Below are 22,743 nucleotides of genomic sequence, written 5' to 3' on the forward strand. Positions count from 1 at the left end.
GGATAATATATTTCAGGTCTGATTGTTAATGAAATCAAGGTCTCAAAGTATTCGTTAGTATTTTGAATCATGATCAGAAACTTATCTTTTTATTTTATTTTATTTTATTTTATTTCATTATATATTTTTTAATTTTTTTATGTTTATTCATTTTTGAAAGACAGAGAGAGACAGAGCACAAGCAGGGTTGCGGAGGAGAGAGAGGGAGAAACAGCTCTATGCTGTCAGCACAGAGCCCAACGCAGGGCTCGAACTCACGACAGCGAGATAATGACCTGAGCCGAAGTCGGACACTCAACCTACTGAGCCACCCAGGCGCCCCATAAACTTATCTGAGTTTAAATTGCTGTCTTTAACATATAATATGTGGAATTTTTTTTATCTTTAGCATAAGTTGCTGTTTATTAGGGTAATACATAAAACTTATAATTAATCAATTTATAATAGATGAAAGTAGAGAAAAAGAAGAACCCTATGTAACTATCACTACACACTTTCACTTCTTCTACTGTTCCATACTGTACCTGATCTTTTCCTGCAGAGATGAATCACATTTAGTTTTGATTACAGTAAAAATTTCACTGGGCTTATATTAAAAATCAGTCCCACACTACGGAAAAGGAAAGAGTTTTTTAGAAGTAGAGTTCACTGCTTCACATGATTGACATGGTAATGAGACTTTTCAGTGATAACATTTTGAGCTATTTTGTTTTACAAGTTCAATATGCTTTGATCTCCTTGCCTTTCTTTAGGACTTTTTTTACACTAATAATGTTGAGACAAAAAGACAGCTTCTTATTCAAAAGTAAATTTAAAAGTTTGCATTGTAAGTTGGAGCATTAAGGATATGCTTCAAAATATTCATGTACAGGAATCAGTCTATCAATAATTGACAGACAACTACCTCAAGGTAGAGACATACTTCCTTCAAAATGTATGTGATCATTTATTCATTTATCACTTTTTTTATTATTATTAACTGGAGATGCTCATTGATTTTGCCTCTGGGTAAATATAGAGAAAGAAACAGCTTTAATCACTCCTCTACCTGATTGATCCTTTCATGTCATTTAGATAAAAGATTGAATAAATAGGATGACTTTATGCTTTGATTCACAGGTCAAGGCTCACACTCTTGTGTCTCTGGAAAGCAATTACAGAGCTATGAAGTCATCAGGAGAAACAACTTTGCCTCCCTCTGGTATACACTTAAAGTTTTTGGGTGTTATTAGTTTAGCAATAAAAAATATCTTGATACTATTAGACAAACTTTAATTTCAAATGATAGGTATTTTTTGGATATAGAAAATCATGATAAGGTGGTATTACTAAATAATAATAGCAATAGCAATAATAATAATGCAGTAAAACTATTATCACTATCCACTGAAGATTTACTATGTGCTAAATATTTTTTTAAGTTTTTTTAAGGTTTTTAAACTTAGATACCTTATGAAGCACTGTTATTGTCATCTTACAGATGAGGAAACTAAGGCACAGAAAGGCCATTGAACTTTCCCAAAGTTACTCAATTAATAAGTGAAAAGACTGGGATATGTACTCAGGTAAGCTGCTTCCAGATTTTACAATAACCGATAGCAACAACTTCTTCTTCTTTTCTTCTTCTTCTTCTTCTTCTTCTTCTTCTCCTTCTTTTTCGTTTAAGTTTGTTTATTTTGAGAAAGACAGAGAATGTGGGCAGGGGAGAAGCAGAGGGAGAGACTCTCAAGCAGGCTCTGAGCCACCAGTGCGGAGCCCGACCTGAGCTGAAATCAAAAGTTGGACAACGAACTGACTGAACCATCCAGGTGCCCCCAAAGCAACTTCTAGTTTCAAATGTCCATGAAGTATGAACAGACACTCTGCATGTACTTCCATGGAACCTAGACCCAGTGCCTTAAACTCAGTCTATTTACTTTCTATGCTTGATTATTGGATTCAATCATTGACTTTAGTGCCTCCCTGTAGATCCAATAGAGAAATATTCTGACATCTCAACTCGAAGGTCTTTTATCCTAAATTTTGTTTCTCTTAAACTTTACTGGATAGGGAATATTACATCATGTTATCAAGGATTATTCAAGCAACTACTGACTTGTTACATTCATATTACAATATAAACTTCATAAATTATTTTAAGAAACATGATGATACTTATATTTAGCTATAAATTGAGTAAGTTTTCCTCATTATGCTCATGAAGACTCATAAGACTACAGAGGTATTAAAAAGATTTAAAGTATATTTTAATTTTCAAATATGTAGAAGATATATATGAAAACTTTAGTTTCGTTGGAGATAAAATTCAAGTTAGATCTTCACTTTCAAATGTGGACAGATTAAGTGTATTTCTAATTTAAAAACAGGAAATTTAAAGATATTATTTACAGTTAACATATTAATTATACTTGACAATGCATATGTGTAATGCATACTTTTTTTAAGTTTTTATTTATTTTGAGAGAGAGAGAGAGAGAAAGAGAGCATAAACAGGGGAGGGGCAGAGAGAGAGAGGGAGGAAGAGGATCCCAAGCAGGCTCTGAGCTACCAACAGAGAACCTGATGCGGGGCTTGAACCCATAAATCAGGTGATCATGACCTGAACGGAAATCAAGAGTCAGACACTTAACCAACTGTGCAGCCAGGCACCCCAGAAACCTTAAATTTACACAAATATATTTATTAATCAAATATATTTACTTATTAATTGTAAAGATGAATTTTGAGTAATCGTTTCTGTTTTAGACTTGGCTGAATATCACACAATAGGTAACTATTTCTTTATCTTGCCTAATTCCTGGGGTTAGGACTTCCAGTACCCCACTGGATAAGAAAAGAGTGGGGCACCCTTGTCTTGCTCCTGATCTTAGAGAAAAAGCTTATAATCTTTTACTGTTGAGTATGATGTTAGCTGTGGATTTGTCATATGTGGCCTTTATTATGTTGATGTATGTTCCTTCTGTATCCAATTTGTTGAAGGTTTTTACCATGAGAAGATGTGATATTTTGTCAGTTATATTTTCTGTACCTACTGAGATGATCATATGATTTCTATTGTTCATTCTATTAGTGTACTACATCACGTTTATTGTTCTGTTCATATTGAATCATCCTTAAATCCCAGGGATAAATCCCACTTGATCATGGTGTATGATACGCTCCACACACAGTAGAAGGTATCTGAATCAGAAATGGAGTACTAAAATTGTCTTTATGTGAAGAGTGTGTGATCTTACATATAGAAAATCTTAAAGACTCCACCAAAAAAAAAAGTTGGAATTAATAAATTCACTAAGGTTGCAGGATATAAAGTCAGCATACATAAATCAGTTGTGTTTCTGTACATCAGCAAAATATCTGAAAAGGAAATAAAGTTAGCCCATTTAAAAATTCAAAATCAAAACACAATAAAATAATTAGAAATAAATTTAACCAAGGAAATCAAAGATCTCTACCACAAAGACATTGATGAAATAAACTACAGCTATTAGAATAACTATCACCAAGAAGACAAGAGATAAGTGTTGGTGAGGCTGTAGAGAAAAGGGAATCTTTGTACACTGTTGTTGGGAATGTAAATTCGTTCAGCTACTGTGAAAACACTATGAAGTTTCCTCAAAAAATGAAACATAAAAATAGCCCATGATCCAGGAATCCCACTCCTGGATACATATTCACAAGGAACAAAGACAGCATATTGAAGAAAATATCTGCACTCCCATGTTTATTGCAGCATTATTCACAATAACCCACATATGGAAACAGCCTAATGCCCATCAACAGATAAATGAATAAAAAAAGATATGGTGTAGACATATACAAATATATAATGGGATATTTTTCCAGCCCTGAGAAAAAAGGAAATCCTGCTATTTGCAATAACATGGATGGACCTTGAGGGCATTACACTCAGTGAAATAAATCAAAGAAAGAAAAAGTCTACGTGGAATCTTAAAAAACTGAATGCATAGAGTCAGAAAATAGAATGGTGGGTACCAGGGGCTGGGGGATAAGGAAACTTAGGAAATGTTGGTGAAAGAAAAAAATTCACAGGTGAGTAAGTTCTGGAGATCTAATAGATAGCATTGTGATTATAATCCCCGATACTATATTATTCAAAGTTGCTAAATAACTAGATCTTAAATGTTCTTACCACAAAAAGTAAATGATAACTATTTGATGTGATGGCAATATTAGCTAATGCTATGGTGGCTATCATATTGCAATATATAAATGTGTTAACCTAAAACAGCATGTTATATGTCAATTCTATTGCAATAAAAGATATGTAGTTGATATATTAATCTGCACAAAGGAAGGAAAATCAGAAGGATTTTGAAATCAGAAGGAAAATCACAAGAAAACACAAACATCCCATTACTATTTTTTAAGCTTGTTTATTTATTTTGGAAAAGAGAGAGACAGTGCAAGTTGGGGAGGGGCAGAGAGAGGGGGAGAGAGAGAATCCCAAGCATGCTCCCTACTGTCAGCACAGAACCCAACGCGGTGCTCAAACTCATGAACTGTGAGAACATGACCTGAGCCGAAAACTGGAGTCGGACATTAACTGACTGAACCACCCAGGCACCCCATTATTTCATTACTTTCAGTCAATTTAAATTTAAATTTTGTTACTGGATTTTAAATTTTCTTTCAGTTCAAAGGCTACATATTTATGTAATCTCATGATTACTTTAGGAACCACTAACAGACTTTATATCAACGAGTAACTTTTAAAATTTCCAGATTAGTTACAAGGATAGAATTTGCTGTAATCTTAATTCTCTCTGATTTAACAGTACACGAAAAATATTAATATTCCTTAAATTCATAACTCCTACCTTGGTATGCTCTTATGCTTTTTAACTGAATGTCCTATGTCTCTCATTAATTGTCCTCCACTTTATTTAAATAAATACCTGACATTAGATGTCCTAAATTTCTGATGAGACAGTTGCATTAAAAATATTCTAATTGATGTTTATATCTCTTGTTCCCACTTTGTAAATCACTTTCCTACAAATTTATTACAATGCATTTTAAAGCAAAACTTGGAGACTCTTCTTTATTCTAATACATTTGGTTTGAAAATCTAGGAATTAGGGGCGCCTGGGTGGCGCAGTCGGTTAAGCGTCCAACTTCAGCCAGGTCACGATCTCGCGGTCCGTGAGTTCGAGCCCCGCGTCGGGCTCTGGGCTGATGGCTCAGAGCCTGGAGCCTATTTCTGATTCTGTGTCTCCCTCTCTCTCTGCCCCTCCCCTGTTCATGCTCTGTCTCTCTCTGTCCCAAAAATAAATAAACGTTGAAAAAAAAATTAAAAAAAAAAAAAGAAAATCTAGGAATTAACATACAGAATGGTGTCTATTAAAAGGAATACAAAATTTATACATATATACATGTAATTATACATATATACATATATACTTATATATACATATATACATACATTTATACATATTTATACATATATGTGTATATATACATATATACAAAATTTATAAATATACACATTTATTCATATATTAGGCTCTGTTATAAAAATATCCAGGCTTAGATAACTAAGTGAATACATAAATAAGAATATTTATGTCTTTTTCTTTTTCCCAAACATACTTGCTTGCGGGCACCTGGGTGGCTCAGTCAGTTAAGTGCCCAACTTTACCTCAGGTCATGGTCTCACAGTTTGTGAGCTCAAACCCCACGTCGGGCTCTGTGCTGACAGCATGGAGCCTGGAACCTGCTTAAGATTCTGTGTCTAGGGGTGCCTGGGTGGCTCAGTCGGTTAAGCGGCCGACTTCTGCTCAGGTCATGATCTCACGGTCAGTGGGTTCAGGCCCCGCGTCGGGCTCTGTGCTGACCGCTCAGAGCCTGGAGCCTGTTTCGGATTCTGTGTCTCCCTCTCTCTCTCTGACCCTCCCCCGTTCATGCTCTGTCTCTCTCTGTCTCAAAAATAAACATTAAAAAAAAAAATTAAAAAAAAAAGATTCTGTGTCTCACTCTCTCTCTGCCCCTCCCTTGCTCACTCTTTTTTTCTCTGTCTCTCAAAAATAAATAAACATTAAAAAAGAAAAAAAACCTTGTTTGTACAGTCTTGGGCATAATAAGTACACTGTAAAAAGCATATCATCATCAATATGTTCCCAAAATATAATGTCTAAATACTGGACAATGTTTTTTTTTCTAAGTTCAGTTGTTTACATATATTTGTTCGTTTTTACAAATACAGCGGCCTTTACATGCCAGCCATTCCACTATTTTACAAAAAAATGGAATCTATGTTAATCACTTCTGACACTCACCTTCAGTTTCTATAAGCTACCCACTGAGCAATCCACAAAAATGAACATTGTGAATCAGTGTTGACATGAAAACATCACAGACAGAAGATGATAGAATATATTGGCTACACAGGAGCATAGGGCACTGTATCTTGTAAATTAAAACACACAAACCCTGAAACAAGAGTGATTGTGGCAAGGATTTCATACCCCAAGCCCAGTTTTTACCTTATCTTTTTCTCTTACGTTAAGCTCAACTCACTGTTTCCTTTTCAGTCTTATCCAGAAACTAGCTCAGTTTTTGCTGTTATTGTTGTTGTTCATGACCCTGTATTTCAATGTATTAAAGCCCTACTAACCTCTGATTCCAGATAAATTGGATTATTCAAAACACTTTTATTAAGACAGATTTTCTAGCGCAGTTTTAGGTTCACGGCAGTATTGAGGGAAAAGTTCAGATATTTCCTGAATCTATACTCACTGCCTCCCCCCGCAGCATAGCCTCCCTGATTAGTAATATCTCTCACCAGAGCGGTACCTTTGTACAAATGACGAGCCTACATTGACACCTCATAATCATCCAAAATCCACAGTTTGCATTACAGTTCAGTCTTGGTGGTATACATTCGATGGGTTTTAAAAAGTATATAATGGCATGTATCTATCATTACGTTATTATTCAAAGCATTTTCACTGCCTTAAAAATCTGTGCTCTGCCTCTTCATTGTTCTGCCACCCTTAATCCCTGACAACCACTCATCATTTTACTGTCTCCGTAGTTTTGCCTCTTCCATAATGTCATATAATTGAAATCATACAGTATACAGACTTTTCAGATTAACTACATGTACATGGGAATATGCATTTCAAGGTTTCTCCTTGACTCTTCATGGCTTAAAAACTCATACCTTTTTCTCAAAGAGTAATATGTCAATGTCTGGTTTATCCATTCATGATCTGAAAGACATGTTGATTTTACTTCCAAGTTATGACAATTGTGAATACAGCTCCTATAAACATGAGTGTGCAGGCCTTTGCATGGACAAAGTTTTCAACTTCTTTGGTAAATACCAAGGAGGACAATTGCTGGGTCATGTGGAAAGAGTATGTTTAGTTTTGTAAGGAACTGCCAAATTGGCTTCCAAAATGGCTTTACCATTTTTCATTTCCACTATCAATGGAAGTTCCACTACAATGGAACCAAAGTTTGGTTCCCTTGCTCCTTACCTTCACCAGCATTTGGCGGTGTGAGTGTTCCATATTATGGCCATTCTAGTAAGCGTGTAGTGGGATCTCACTGTTGGTTTAATTTTCATTTCCCTATGGACATATATGTGGAACATCTTTTCATATGCTTATTTGCCATCTATATTACCTGGTTTGCTAAGTTCTATGAAGGTCTTTTACCTGTATTTTAATCAAGTTGTTTTCCTATTGTTTAGTTTTAAGAATTTTTTGTTTATTCTGGATAGCCATTTTTATTAGATATATCTTTTGTAAATATTTTCCCCAGTCTGTGGCAGATCTTCTGGTTCTCTTGACATTATCTTTCTCAGGGCAGGTTTTTTTGTTTGTTTGTTGCTTTTTGTTTGTTTTGTTTTGTTTAACGAAATTCAATGTATTAATTATTTCTTACATGGATTGTGCCTTTGGTATTGTATCAAAAAGTCATTGCCATACCCAAGGTCATATAGAATTTCCTCTATGTTATCTTCTAGTTTTATAGTTTTACACTTTACATTTAGGACTGCTATCCATTCTGAGTTCATTTGTCTGTAAGGTATAAAATCTGTGTCTAAATTCATTTTTTTTGCATATGAATGTCCAGTTATTCCAGCATCATTTGTTGAAGACAATATCTTTTCTCCATTGTGTTGCCTTTGCTCCTTTATTAATGATCAGTTGAGTGTATTTAAGGGGCTCTATCTATGGTTTCTCTATTTTGTCTCTATTCAAATATTACATTGAAATATTTGTCTATTCTTTTGCTAAAATCACACTATCTTGATTTCTCTAGCTTGTTAGTAAATCTTGAATTTGGGTAGTGCCAGTTCTCTGATTTGTTCTTCTCCTTCAATATTGTGCTGGTATTCTGGGTATTTTGCCTTTCCACATAAACTTTAGAATCAGTTTGTAAATCTCCACAAAATAACTTTCTGGGATTTTGACTGGGATTGCATCAAATCTACAAATTGAGTGAGGAAAAACTGACATCATGACAATATGGAGTCTTCCTTTTCATAAACAACATGGAAAATCTCTAAGTTTATTTAGTTCTCTGATTTTATTGATTAGCATTTTACAGTTTTTATCGTTTACATAATGAACATATTTTGTTAGGTTTATGCCTAAGTATGTAATTTTTGTGCACTAACATAAATGGTAGTTTGCTTTTCATTTTAAATTACATCTGTTCTTTACTGGAATATAGAAAAGCGATGGACTTTCGTATCTTAACTTCAGATCCTGCAACTTTGTTATAATTACCTATTAATTTCAGAAATGTTTCTCTCTTTTCTTTTGGATTTTATACTTCCCAATTAGTATGCCTTTTGTTTCTTTCCTTTGTTTTATTGCATTAGCTGAAGCTTCCAGTACTATACTGAAAAGAAGTGATGAGAGGGGACATCTCGCTTTGTACTTGATCTTTGTGGGAAAGCTTTGACTTTGTCACTATTAATTATGATGTTATCTGTAGATGTTTTGTAAATACTCTTTATCAAGATGAGGAAGTTTGTCATCTATTCCTAGTGCACTGAGAGTTTTTTAAATAATGAACGGTTTTTGGATTTTAGCAAGTGCTTTCTCTGCCTCTGTTGGTATGATCATGTGATTTTTCTTTTGTAGCCTGTTGATGTAATGGATTACATTAATTGATTTTCAAATGTTGAAACAGCCCTGTATACCTGAGAAAAATCCCTTTTGATTATGGTGTATAACTTTTTTTATTGTACTACCGTCAGAACTCATCTGAGCCTAGTGCTTTCTGTTTTGGAAGGTTAATACGAATTCAATTTCTTTAACAGATGTAACCCTATTTGGATCATCTATTCCTTCTTACATGAGTTTTTTTCAGATTTTGTCTTTCAATTTGTCCATTTCAACTAGGTTATCAGATTTGTGGGCATAGAGTTGTTTGCAGTATTTATTTATCTATTATCTTTTTAATGTGTATAGAATTTGCAGTGATGTTTCCTCTTTATTTCCTACTATTAGTAATTTGTGTCCTCATTCTGTTTTTTGTTGGTTATCCTGGCTGAAAACTTATTGATTTTATTTATCGTGTCAAAGAACCAGATTTGTTTTGATTATCTCTATTGATATCCTATTCTCAGTTTCATAATAATAATTTTTTTCTTCTGCTTATTTTGTTTCTTTTTTTTACAGAAATGAAAAGGCACGTATGTATGTATGTATTTACTTATTTATTTATTTATAAATCCAAGTTGGTTAACAGATAGTGTAATAATGATTTCAGAAGTAGTTCTTTTCTTCTGCATACTTTGTATCTAATTCAGTCTATTTTTGCTGGTTTCCTAAGGTGGAAACTTCGATGATTGATTTTAGATCTTTCATATTTTATAATATATACTTTCAATGCTATAAATTTCCCTCTAAGCACTAATTTTACTGCATTTTGTGGGTTTTTTTCAGTTAAAATATTTTAAAATTTCTCTTGAGATTTCTTATCATCCAATATTTGGAAGTATGTTTACTCTAAGAATTTTAAGATTTTTCAGCTATATATCTTTCATTAATTTCTTATTTAATTCCACTGAGGTCTGAAAGCAGAAATTATTTTGCTTCTATTCTTTGCAATTTGTTATTTTATGTTTTATTTTATCTTGCTGAATATTCCATGTGGGTTGAAAAAAGTGTGTAGTCTGATGTTACTGAATAAAATCATCTATAGATGTCAATTATACCCAATTGATTGTTGGTGTTGTATTCTACTATTGTTGTATGAAGTAGTGTGTAGATGTTAGTCATATCCAGTTGATTGATGATGTTGTTGAGTTCAACTGTGTCCTTACTGATTTTCTACCTGCTGGAACTGTCCATTTCTCATAGAGAGGCTTTGAAGCATTCAACTCTTATTGTGCATTTATCTACTTTTTTTTTGTAATTCTACCAGTTTTTGCCTCACAGAGTTTGATGTTCTATTGTTAGATACATGCACATTAATGGTTGTTATGGCTCATTGGAGAATTGACCTCTTTATCATTATGTAATGTCCTTCTTTATCCTTGATAACTTCCCTTGCTTAAAAGTCTGCTCTGTCAGAAATTAATATAATTACTGTTTTCTTTTGATTAATGTCAGCATGGTGTATTTTCTCTATCCACTTAATCTCTGTGTCCCTATAGTTAAAGTGAGGTTCTGTACAGTTTATAGTTGGCTCTTGTTTTTGTTTTTGTTTTTGTATCTAGTTTCACAATTTGTCTTTTATTGGTGCATTTAGATAACTACCATTCAACCCGATTATTGATATAGTTGTATTGATATCCACTGTATTTGCTACTGTCTTCCATTTGATGGCCCGGTTCTTTGTTTATTTTCCTTTTGTCTTTCACTCTTTCTCTGCCTATTGTAGTTTTAAGTAAGCATTTTATATGACTCTATTTTCTCTTCTTTCTTAGCAGTATACACATACAGCTAGCTAATTCAAGTCAAATTTCAAATAACACTCTACTACTCCATGAGTGTTGTATCTTTTAATAACAAAATAACCTTCATCTCTCCCTTCCTTGTCTTGTATAATTACTGTCATTCATTTCACTTATGCATAAACATACATAAGCTTCTTCCTATATATAAGCATCAAATAAATTGTTGGTATTTTTATTCTGAACAAAGTATTATTTCTTAGTTCAATTAAGAATAAGAAATAAAAGTTTTTAGGTTACCTTGACTTATTCCTTCTTTTATGCTCTTCCTTACTTTATGTAAGTTCAAGTTTCTGACCCAAATTATCTTTCTTCTCTCTAAAGAACTTCTTTTAACAGTACTGGTAAGGAAGATCTACCAGCAACAAATCCTTTGAATTTTTGCTGTTCTGAGAAAGTCTTTATTTCTGCCTCACTTTTTAAAGATAATTTCTCATGTTACAGAGTTCTAGTTTTAAGATCAAATTAAGATCAAATTAAGATAATTTTCCTCTGGTGTCCTTTAGGATTTTTTTTTACCTTTGATTTTCTATAATTTAAAAATAATATGGTTAGATGTAGGGGTTTTGGATATTTATTTTGCTTAGTGTTTTCTGAGCTTACTATATCTGTCTGACATAAGATTGGAGGAAATTGTCAGTTGTTGTTATTTAAAACATTTCTTCTCTTCCTTTCTCTGCTTCTTCTCCTCCTATTCCCATCATATGTATGTTACATCTTTTGTAACATTCTTTCCATAATTATTGGATATTCTCTTCTGGTTTTTTTTTTTTTTCAGTCTTTTTTTTTTTCCTTTGCTTTTCAGTTTTGGATGTTGCTATTGTCATGTCCTCAAATGTAGAGATTCCTTCCTCAGCCATATCCAGTCTATTTTATCCAGTAGAACTCTTAAAACAATACATATCTTCCAGTCCCAGTCTGATAATTCCAACATCTTCGCCAAGTCTTCTCTGTCTCTTCTGCATTGTTTGCCTTTTGGTATGCTTTTTTTTTTTTTATAATTTTTTTTTTAACTTTTATTTATTTTTGAGACAGAGAGAGACAGAGCATGAACGGGGGAGGGGCAGAGAGAGGGAGACACAGAATCGAAGCAGGCTCCAGGCTCTGGGCCATCAGCCCAGAGCCCGACGCGGGGCTCGAACTCACTGGACAGTGAGATCGTGACCTGAGCTGAAGTCGGACGCTTAACCGACTGAGCCACCCAGGCGCCCCTATTTTGGTATGCCTTTTAATTGCTTCTTGATAGCTGGACATAATGTACCTAGTAAAATGAATTGCTATAAACAGTCTTTTAGTAATGTGGTGGTAAGGTATAGGGGGAGAGAAATTGTTCTTTAATCCTAGGATTAGAAGCTTTGCTAGTATTTTTAATGCTTTCGCCCCCACTTGAATGGGACAGAATGACTAGGGTGGGCTGGAGTTCGTTATTTTTTTTCCCCAGGTCAGTTAGTCCCTGATAATACCCCAGCATGTTGGGCTCTGATTAACTAGTTTCCTCTGAGTGCAAGTCTTGCTAAGAACAAAATTCTCTGGCATATTACAACATGGTTTCTTTTTCTCTCCTCCTGCTGGAAGCATTCGGAGATTTGTCTTCAATATTTAGTGTGGGAACCTGACTGAGATGCTGTAGATAAATCTCACCGTATTGCAGGTGCTCTCCTGTGACTGGGTCCCCCTAGAGTTTTTAACTCTCAGAGTTGTCCATACTGATTTTCCAGCAATTCGTCATTTACAGTTAAGATTTTCCTATCCTGCCACTGGCTCTTGTTGTGTTTCCCCTTATGAATCTCTGCTCCAGTAAGCCGTGACTCCCTGTATTTGCCTGTCTTTCTCTTCAATCTTGGTGACAATGGTTTGCCCTGTGTCTGCCCTCTCTTACAGATCCAAGAAGACTTGTTGATTTTTCAGTCTGTTTAGCTTTTTAGTTGTCTTTAGAACAGAGTAGTGACTTCCAAGCTCCTTCTAAGTGGGATTAGAAACCATAAGTCTCCCTAATTTTGTTGCTGATAAGTGAAATTTGACCCATAGAAGTTAAATAACTTCCTCTGTATCACCAAATTTAGAGAAGATAGAAATAATTTTTTTGAAAAAGACTCTTCAGAAAAGGGCAAAGAGAAATGTATACAGAAAGCTTCCTGATGAAGAGGTTGCATTTGAACTAGTGTCTAAGAGATATAGATTTTGATCGGGTGGTGACTGATAGATTTTTGGCCAAGGAACTGAAATATATCAAAATATCCCATGGTTTCTCAGGATGAAAGTGAAGAATACAAATGAAAGAAGAGTTTTTAAATTCTTAGATGTGGAACAGGAAACCAGAAGTCTTCCCCCCTTTCAATCTTTCCACACAGATCTTTTGCTACCTTGACACTATGCTACTTTTATAGCCATTTTTGTTTACCTAATTATTATTTATGTTACTATTAACTAGACTCTAAGTGTAATTCTGCTCATATTTGTACACACTATGCAGCCCTAGTTCTGACCCTATAAATTGATGCCTGACACCAGTCTTTCTACCATGTTATATCCATTCCTTAATTCTGGGTCTGATTATAGCAACTGCTTTACAACTCTCAAGAAAATATTCTTAATTTTTTTCCTGTGCAATTTTTGTTTCCATTATCAAGACACTAAGCATGAATCTAAAACTTGTTGAGGACTGTTTCAGGTTGAACATTAAACTTTTGCTAGTATAGCATTAAAATCTTCCCCTGCTACTTATATTAAATGGTGATCATTGGTTTCTGTGCCTTTAATAGATCTTAATCAAACATTAAACAACTATTCCTAAAGAAGCTCTCAAACCGCTTTGGTTTGAGTCATTTATTTGTTGATCTTCATTCTTCCAGGTCAAATATGAAGTAGAAGAATGTCAGGATACTTTTTTTTTTCTTATTTTCCCAGTGTCTTGCAGTATATTTGTCTAACTTAGAGTTAGACCTTGAAGTTGCATGTTTTGGGGTTAAATTATCATCTATTTCCTCATTTTTGAAGATAGTACAAATGTCCATGATTGGATTGCTGAGAATATTGAAGAAGGTAAGGCCTATAAAATGCCTAGAAATGTCATACACATCAGCTAGAGGATGATATGTAAAATGGAAAACTGTAGAGTGCAAGGAACTAATATATCAAGAATTTATTTTTTTACTTTTATTTATTTTTTATTTTTTAGAGAGAGAGCACAAGCAGAAATAAGGGTAAAAGGAGAATTTCAAGAAGACTCCACATTCAGCATGGAGCCTGATGCAGGGCCCAATCCCACATCCCTGAGATCATGACCTGAGCTGAAATCAAGAGCCAGACATTCAACCGACTGAGTCACCCAGGTGTCCCTACCAAGAATTGTTAATGGGAGTTCTGAAATAGTGTGGAAATGATGTGTAGGGAAACACTTTTAAAAATGGTCTCAAGTTCATTTCATTTCTGTGGCTTCAAGATTTTCTTTTACCATTCAGATGAATCAACATAATGTAATTCTACCAAGAGATCTTAAAGAGTAACACAATGTCTTTCACTTTCATGATTCAGAATTCTTCAATGTCATCCTATTATTTTTGTGATAAACATTCTGCTGGAGTGCCATTAATCCTTTTTTTTTTTTAATTTTTTTTAAGTTTATTTATTTATTTTGAGAGAGACAGAGACAACATGAACCAGGGAGGGACAGAGAGAGAAGGGGATAGAGAATCCCAAGCAGCTTCCACACTGTCAGCGCAGAGCCTGATGTGGGGCTGGAACTCATGAAACTGTGAGATCGTGATCTGAGTCGAAACCAAATGTCACTGACTGAGCCACCCAGCTGCACTGCCATTAATCCTTTCTAACATTAAATTCCACTAAGACATCCAGAAACATCCTCTTTTATTCCTTTATTTTTTTCCCCCACCCAAATTGAGGACATTTGTGATGATTAATTTTATGTGTCATGACTGGGCCACAGGCTATTCACATATCTGTCAAACATTCCCTGGGTATTTCTTTGAGGGTGTTTTTGGATGGAATTAACATTTAATGAATAGAAGAAAGCATATTTCCCTCCATACTATAGTGGGCCATACCCACCAATCAGTTGAAGGTTAGAATAGAACAAAAAGACTGACCCACCTCCATGTTAAAAAAAAAAAAAAAAAATCTCCAGCAGACTTCCTTTGGCCTTCATCTGTACCACTGACTGTCCTAGGTCCCCAGGCTTTCACTCTTTGTGGTGAAATTATACCACTGCTTATCTTTAGTCTTGAGCTTTCTGGCTCACAGTGTGGATTTAGACTTGCCAAATACCATAATTATGAAAAACAATCATTTAGCAAAATTTTATCTATGCTTATACATATCTGAATGTTGTGGTCTTTTTTTTTTTGTCTCTGGAAAGACATGACTAATATAACCTCTTTAATTGCTATAGTGCAAAATAAATGTTCTTACAATAATTGCCATGTCTTGGCAACATTTGAACTGGTCAGTAGTCTTGAATTAGCCTAATTTAAACTTTACTGTCATTCTGTTCTTGGACATAAACCCTGATATTTTATCTTACTGTCTACTAGAATTTATATAAACACCATGCTTCCTAAATGTAGCAGATATGTTCTCAAAAAACAATGCACACTTAGAGAAACTTATTTCATCACACTATTATATTGGATTTCCATTGCTTAATTTATAAACATTATGCATTTACCTGAGCATTCTTTTTTCCTCTACAGTGGTTCCTTCTTCTTCATGCGGGACATCCAAGACTCCCAGGGGATGCCTGAAACTACAGACAGATCTAGGCCTATACATATATGTAAATATGTACCTATACATATATACCTATATGTACCTATATATGTATATATACTATGTTTTTTTTCCAAAATAAACATACCTATGGTAAGTTTAATTTATAAAATGGGCACCTAGTAAGAGATTAACAATAACTACTAATCAAATAAAGCCATCAAAATAGCAATATACTGTAATAAAAGTTATGTGAATGTGGTCTCTCTCCCTCTCAATATATCTTATTATACTATAGTCACCTTTCTTGTACTTGTGATGTTGTGAGATGATAAAATGCCTACTTAATGAGATGAAATAAGATGAAAGACGTAGGCACTGTGAAGAGCGTTAGGCTACTTATGGCCTTCCAACCACATATCGGGAGAATAATCTGTATCCAGACTATGGTTGACTGACTGCAAGTAACTGTAGCTCCAGGAAGCAAAATGAGTAAAGGGCGTTACCGTATGTGGTTTGTGGTTTCTGATACAACAATATATCCCTCATTCCCTCAATTTTCCTTTTATATTTTGGATTATGCTTCCTATTTATATTCTTTTAATGGTTGCCCGTGATTTTTAAAACTTGTTAGACTTAAAAAATGAAATGTTAATCAATATCATCCATCCAAGAAAATAAAACATTCTGGAAGTGTTTGCTTCTTATTACTGCCTTTTATCCTTGAACTTGCGCTTGGCACTTTCTTCATAGTTTCTCCACCATCAAACCTCATAGGAAATTGGATATAATGAAGATAATGAATTAGAATCAACAATAATGCTAGTTATCACATTAGAGCACCAATTAGAGACACTTGAAATATTTCTTGAATCTTCATAAATTCCCATTGTGAGCAACATTATTAACCTAATTTAATAGACCAGGAAGAACTCGAAGAAATTCAATTGTTTCAAATCTTAGAAACAAATAAGGGGCAAAGAACGAATTTGAATACTGGGCTCTATCACTAAATAGTACATATTCTTTCTTTAACACCAGGTTAATTATGCCTAAGTTTTGTGATCAAGTTGAATGTAAAGTCTGAATATTTTCTAGCATGAGCATCACCCTGAATGTTGGTGCAAATATCCAGAAACTGGATACGTGCAGATTTTTGTCCTAATTTATGCTTAAATGGCTGTTTTTTTGTAACTTTAAGCATATATTTACGTTCAGTCAAATTTTTAAAGAATTTGAACTGGTAAATATAAAGCAGACACCAAGGCAAAATATTAATAAAGAAATCTATGAAATGATTAATTAACAACAAAAGTATGCATGTGAATAGAACTTATTTTCCCTACTAGAGAAAATATAATCCTTTTTCTGACAAGTATACATTAGCTAAAGCATTTCAATTACAAATATCAAGTTGAGGTCTATTTAGTGTGGGTAATGATGTACATTGCACAAGTTTGATATTCATGTTTCTATCTGCACTACTGAATAATAAAATCACAGAACTTAGAGAATCCAAAAATCTCTGTGTATTAAATAAAGCATACTCCATGCAATTAGATAGCACAAAACCAATTTAATAGAGCAAAATTTACTTCAGCAACATGAAAAAAAAATTTTGAGAAGGTAAGTTCTTGTAACCTGGGACAAATAATTTTTTTTCTTTGTTTCTCCTGCTTAGCTTTTTCAAGGCCTTTAATAACCAGAGGCCATGTTTTAGAAATTTATTATTAACTAAAGGAATGCATTGCATGAGACAGGATATTGCTTAAAGAACCTTACAGCTTTTAAAGCTCACAAATAAAACTAGCTTGAGTTTTGTTTTTTTCCCTCCAACTCCCTGAAAACCCAATGTTCTTACATATAAAGAGATGATAAAAAAAAGGAAAAACACAAAAAGAAAAAAAAAAAAAAAAAAACAGACCTCTTTCTCTTCATGCTCTCTCCCAGGAGAGGAAAGCATTTGTCAAAGCCACAGTTTTAAAGGCTCTTTATACTCATCAAAATTTTGATAACCATGGTAAAAGAAAAATAAAGTTACACATGTGACTGTTCTGAATCACAGAGTGCTCTGCAGATACCTGTGTAGAATTTTATAAATATTTGGTTCAAGGAAGGGCAGGCCCACAGGCAAATTGATATTCAATAAACACAATTTGATTTTATTTGTTTTGTTAACAAACTTTTTTAGTTATTCTGACAAATGCTGGCCTTTGCTTATTTTCAACACCAAATTAGAATACTCTCCAATTTTCTATAGGTATTGTAGAAAATCGTACCTAAGTTAACGATTGCATAAATTTTTATGTATTCTCCTGCCTATAATTAACCTTTCCAATAGAATTTCAAAATGTATAAGCAATATATTACTAAGATATAATATTCATTTTAGCTCTGACTTTTGCTTCTTTGTGAAATTTTGCATTTAATCCTAAATTATGCCATGCTTCTAGATTTGGATATTACCAATAATTTACATAATTAATTAAGAAATGTTTTTCCAGACAAACATGTTTTGCCAGATTACCAATTTATATAGAACTTAGGTTAAGGGTTTTTTTTTTGTTTGTTTGTTTGTTTTTATCATAGACACATTTTTTCACAGAATTACTTAGGTGTTGAAATAAGATGTTCTCAAGTGGAAATAACAGACTCTAAATTTAATCTATACATGTAAAAAGAATATAACATCAAGTGTTGGGTCAATAAAACATATTCAATGTTTTCTGATTTTTTTCATATGGGCCAGAGCATCACTGGGAGTCTGTAGATATATGCTGATTTGGGTACCTAATGGTTGAACTCAAACCATCTCATTAGGACATATCATAATCTGTTGTTACAGTCCTAAAGCTCATTGCTTTGTGAAATATAAAATGATAATATGTGTGCATAACTAAGAAGCCTCCACTTAAACGTATACCAGTAAAGATAATTACGATAGAAACAATTTATTAGTTGTAAAAAAATGGATTTAGAAATTGTCTCTTCATTATATACCTTACTAAACATTCTTCTTATGCTACAGGTTTCCTACGGTATATATATGAACATCTACAACCACTGACTGAAAAACCACATTGTTTGTGACTTTGTGGTTGTGATGTCCATTGGCATCCCCTTGTGAGGTTAACTAGTCAGCTGAATGTCAAGACTTACCAATTATCAGCCCTAAGAATAAGTATAATGACATATCAGCACATAGCCTTTCATCACAAGTGACACAATGATTTGAATGGCTCCAAGGTACACCTTACTTTTTAAAATATTCTGTATATATTTTTAAAGAAGTCACCAGTATAAATCCCTGTGGTGCATCCTTTGGCAACAGACCAAGAAACAACTTTAAGTGTTGAAACACTGAGAGATGTTGACAGGGTCACTTCAAAGAAGCTCAAGGGATTAAAAAAAAATGATATGGTAACTTTTCTTCTAGGTTCTAAAAACATGTTAAAAATAAAATGTACTGGCCTATTTTGTAATGCTTATTTTGTAGATAGAACCCAATGGCACAAAGTAGAATCTAAATAACTTCACATTACTCATCGCATGAAGTCCTTACTGTAGACTGAAACATTATTTTACAAGACTTTTGTAAGACTGTCTTAATAGGAAAATCAACTTATAAAGAAACGTTTTTTTAAGCACATCCTGCAAGCATTCTAGAATTATTCAATGGGTACTTCATAAATCACAGACATTATTTGGATTCTGGAAGCATGACCATAGAAATAGATCTCTTATTGTCATGGAACTTCTAGAACTAGTAGAAATATATATATGTATATATATATATATAGTAAATGTCAAACCAAATATACAATTACAAACTGTGCCAAGTGGAACTGAGGATTCTGTGGAGGTGAAGGATACCAAGTAGAAAGCTGGTATATGAGATGAGTTGTGAAGGTCCTTTGGGATATGAAAGTTAGGATGCAACATTACAAAGAGGCTGAGCCAGAGCACACGTGTGTGTTTGTGTGTGGCGTACGGATGTCGTACCTCCGGGCAGGAGGAACATCCTCCTCAAGCCTAAAAGTAGGAAATTCTTGGTGTGTTTGAGGAGCTGAATGGAGGCCGACAAGCATGCAAAGTGAAGGAATAAGAGAGGCAAGATAATGTTATTATTTTTGCATAAAGAAGCCAATTATCTTTACAAAATATCTTTAAAATCATAAAAAAAAATATTTTGAAATTTACCCACGCCCGGTGCTCTTTATTTCTTTGTGTAGATCCAGATTTCTACCTGGAGTTATTTTCCTTCTTCCTGAAGGACTTCCTTTAACAACAGCACATAAGTGAGAAGAAGACAAGTAGAAATACAGTACTGTCAGATTCAAACATTATACCTGAAGCGGTGTAATATTACTTAAAGAAAGATAGTGATAAGTGAAAAACATACACTAGAAAATCTAAGGCAATTACAGATTTAGAACGCATATTAATATAGCTAATAAACAAGGATATGCAATGGAATCATAAAAATTACTCAGTTAATTGGAAAGAAGGTATGATGCAAAGGACAAAATAATGCAGGGTATCAGTCTTAATAATTTGGATTTTATTCTAAGTGAGATAGAAAGGCCCCAAATACTTTTCAGCAAAAAGGTAATAAAATGATTTACTCTACCAAAAATAATGCAGTAAGAAAGTAGAAAGAAAGGAAAGAAAAAAAGCACTGGTGCCTGCCTGAAAAAAAATACAGTCTTTGGTGGCTGCCCAGAGACTAGATTATTAGAGGCAATTTGAATTGGGGAGCTATGTTAGCAGGCTGCTATTGTAATAAATAGAGTAGGGGAGAATGTCTCCACTAACAACTCGGCTAACATAATAAATGTAACAGGCTCTTTCTGTGTCTGCACATTTTCCTGCAAAATTAAAGAATAATTTGATTCAGAATATTCTCAGACTAGTAGAGCTGCTCCAGGGCATGTACAGACTTCTCTCCTACAGATTTGAGCTGAGAACATTTACTTTCCACACAAATTGCAGTAAAAATTCCTACCATATCGGTTGAGTATCTGAGGCTGAAGATCTTCTCCCCTCTGTTAAAAGAATCAGCTATTTTAGTATGTATAATGTTTTCATTTTAATTAATGGAACATAAAATGACAAACTTTAGTGATCCATTATCTCAAGGTGACTTTCAACATACAGTCTGTTATAAATTTGAATTTGATCAGTTTCAGACTTCTTTTTTTCAGGGCTTAGCAAAGTAGTAAGGACTGAATTTAATCTCCTGCTTCACACATATCAACAAATGGGCAAAAATATGAAAAAGTAGATTCAGACATTGTATAATAGGCAATGACTGAAGGAATGGAAATAAACAAGGTGAGCCACATAGTTTCCCTGTTACTGCCTAGAGAGTTTCCAGGTGGCAGAACAGGGAGGGGTAATCCTAAAAGAACCCAGAAGTCTCCTTGAATTGAGAAGACAAAGGGAAGTGATGGAAAGGAGACATTCAGGTGGCCAGGCACTCAGAATTCACAGAGCAGATCTCTGTCAGCTGTGAGAAGAGGAGAGCAGAGACTTGCACAGAGAGCAAGCTCAGGAGATCTACAGGGCATTCCCTTCTAGACTCCAGGTAAGTACTGGGGAGCAAGATCTGTGAATACGCCTGCTCAAGGCAGGGGAGGGAGTGAGGGGAGTATACAATAGACACCAGCACTCACAGGGCTGGAAGCAGTCTGTGTTCCCTCCTAGCAGGGGAAGAAAAATCTTGTAATAAATGCATGGGATATTAGATAGAGTATTCAGAAATCTGTGGCCTCATTAACAGTCAAAACATTAATCCCAAACTAAAGATGTCTCTTGCCCTGCCTATGCAGGGAGCAAAAGTAAGTCCTTGAAAGGATTATGTTACTTCTACATAATTAACCTGTGTTCCAAAACAAAGTTCAAACATACTTAAAAAAGAAAAAAAAAACACACACACTTAGATATCCAACATTCAAAATCATAAATTTTAGAATGTATTTGACATTTTTAGATGTCAAGTGTTCACTTAAAATGTGATGATCAACATCCTCAGCTGTTTTTTAATTCATATATTATATATCCCTCTCTACTGTGACATACTATTGTATGCTCTTTTCATGTTTCCTTAATTTATCAGTGAAACTTGCACTGTCTCAACAGTACAGGTATATCATATCTTTCTAATGTGAAGCTTCTTTATTTTGTTTATTTTGCTTTGTTTGGAGACTTTCTAAAATTTACTCAATTTTCCCTACAATTTCCTAACTATAGATTTTTCTTCCAAGGTAATAGATTAAGTTCATACTAGATCAAATTTCCCATATATAACCATTATAAGTTCTGAACTAATCACAAAACAACAATAGCAACAACAAAAACCACAGTCACCTGGAAGCATTAGAGAGTGAACAAAAAGTGGGCAGGTGACAGAAATGGGAAGGCTAAAACTGTGATAGAAAATCATTAGTATATAGATGCTAGAAAGTAGGTGGGTACCTTTGATATATGGAAGCCAAAAACATGGAGCCTGGCGTCTATGCATAAACTGTGCAATTTTCTGGCTCCCTCTGAGCCATACATGTGCAGGACAGTTATAAAAAAAAAAATGCACTGAGGTTGGAGATGCACTCAAAAGAGAATATGCAGTGTGTGTTTAATCACATAAGTTGTCTGCTATTAAACAAAATGGTTAGGACTCTTCTAAGGAATATAACAGAATCTACTCTGTAACATTCAAAATGTTCAAGGTACAAGACAAAGGTACTCAGCTTATCAAGAATCAGTAATATTTAACCCATCCTCACAAGAAAAGCTGAAGAATGGGGTTAAAGCCGAAGATGACCCAGATATTGATATTAGGAAAAAAAGATTTTATAGCAGCTCCTGTAACTACACTTAATGCGGTAAGGAAAAAAAATAGAGACAAGAAGTTGATAAAAAGATGATAAAAAATTGATAAAAAGAAGCTATTCGTATACCCAAATGGTAAAATCTAGAATTAAAAAATGGAATCTCTCAAATTTCCTTCTTGTAAGTTAATAAAGAACTGTGAAAGCAAATATTGAATCAGCTTGTTTTATATCCATAGGTTA

The sequence above is a fragment of the Leopardus geoffroyi genome, chromosome B1 (assembly GCF_018350155.1).
Source record: "Leopardus geoffroyi isolate Oge1 chromosome B1, O.geoffroyi_Oge1_pat1.0, whole genome shotgun sequence".
Lineage (NCBI taxonomy): Eukaryota > Metazoa > Chordata > Mammalia > Carnivora > Felidae > Leopardus > Leopardus geoffroyi.